The sequence below is a fragment of the Octopus bimaculoides genome, chromosome 1 (genome assembly GCF_001194135.2).
Source record: "Octopus bimaculoides isolate UCB-OBI-ISO-001 chromosome 1, ASM119413v2, whole genome shotgun sequence".
Lineage (NCBI taxonomy): Eukaryota > Metazoa > Mollusca > Cephalopoda > Octopoda > Octopodidae > Octopus > Octopus bimaculoides.
Genome location: NC_068981.1, coordinates 165,435,058 through 165,436,547, shown reverse-complemented (window position 1 = coordinate 165,436,547; position 1,490 = coordinate 165,435,058). Strand labels below are relative to the sequence as shown.

Here is a 1,490-nt window from a genome sequence, read left to right as displayed (position 1 = left end):
ATATATATATATATATATATATATATATATATATATACATACATACATACATACATACACATATATTATATATATATTTATATATGTACACAGATGCAACCCACAGAAAAGTACACAAAGCAACAACCAATCATAATTTACGCTGACATATTAGCACACCAATTATTCTCTGGTACTCTCACACACACACACAATATATGCACACACACAATATATACACACAGGTACACACACACACATACATACATACATGCATACATACCCACAAACACATATATACATCATATAGATGTATGGGTACGTACAAATCCTTAGACAAATATAATTATCACACAAACACACACACACACACACACAACACCACAAAACGTAATTAGATCATAGAATGGTAGTGAATCTTTGTCGTTCGACGATGAAGATTAAGTTGATCGATCTGCTCTTCAATTAACGTGTGAATGGTTGAGCGTTCTGTAGACATCCTTAACACAATTATCTTGCATAATCAGAGTGACATAATGCGTGATACGGGATATGCGGTTTCCGAGTGCGCAATTTCTCTCGCAAGGCTATAGAAATCTCACTTGGCGAAATTGCAAGCATTGAGATCGAACTCGTGAGGCTGTGGTATCGAAGTGAACTCCTTAACCGCTAACTGAAGCATATGTGTATATATATATATATATGTATATATATATGTGTGTGTGTGTACACACACACACGCGCACACACGCACACACATACACACACACACATATAGACGTGTATATACGTATGCATACATATACATATATATATATGTATACAAAAATATACATATATACGTAGCACATGCCATATTCATATACATATAGAAACCCACAAACACGCACACAAATGCAGTCTCACACACACACATACACACACATATGTATATATCTACACAAAAATATATTCTTTCATATCCATCCATCCATCCATCCATCCATTCCTCCATATATATATGTATAAACGAACAAAAATTAAAAACAAAACTCACACATATACGTATACGCATAAATAAATAAATAAATAAATAAATAAATAGATAAATCTAGCTTGCTTAGAATGGAGAAATTCTCTGTTTCTTGATAGAATCAGTTAGAGCAAAGGGTATGCGAGTCTTTTTATACACTTTTTTTTTCAAGTAAAAGATGATAGCGTCGCATATTTTCTTCCATTTTTTCTCCTGCCAAATAAATAAATAAATGTATGAATAAAATTCACGAATTCAGAAAGGGGGAAAGACAGAAACGATCAACAATAAATAAATAAGAATAAAAACATGAATAAATACTGGATAAATAGAGAAAAAAATGAAAAAAAAATGAAAAAAATAAAAACATTAGCCGAGGTCGGTGAGGAAAAAAAAATGGTATGTTTCGCTTTGACTACCTCCTATCTCTCTGTCTGTTGATCTGTCTGACTGCTCTGTCTGTTTCTTTTCTACATCTACCAACAACCGCAGCCGCTGC

General features: G+C 32.9%; 1 long non-coding RNA gene across 1 annotated transcript in view; it reads right to left on the bottom strand.

Moving 5' to 3' along the window:
* Positions 1–1,490, bottom strand: part of LOC128249959 (uncharacterized) — a 40,018-nt gene that overhangs the window by 779 nt on the left and 37,749 nt on the right. The window contains exon 2 of the long non-coding RNA XR_008266107.1: positions 1,016–1,204. This is a non-coding gene — a long non-coding RNA (uncharacterized LOC128249959). The remainder of the gene's footprint in view (positions 1–1,015; positions 1,205–1,490) is intronic.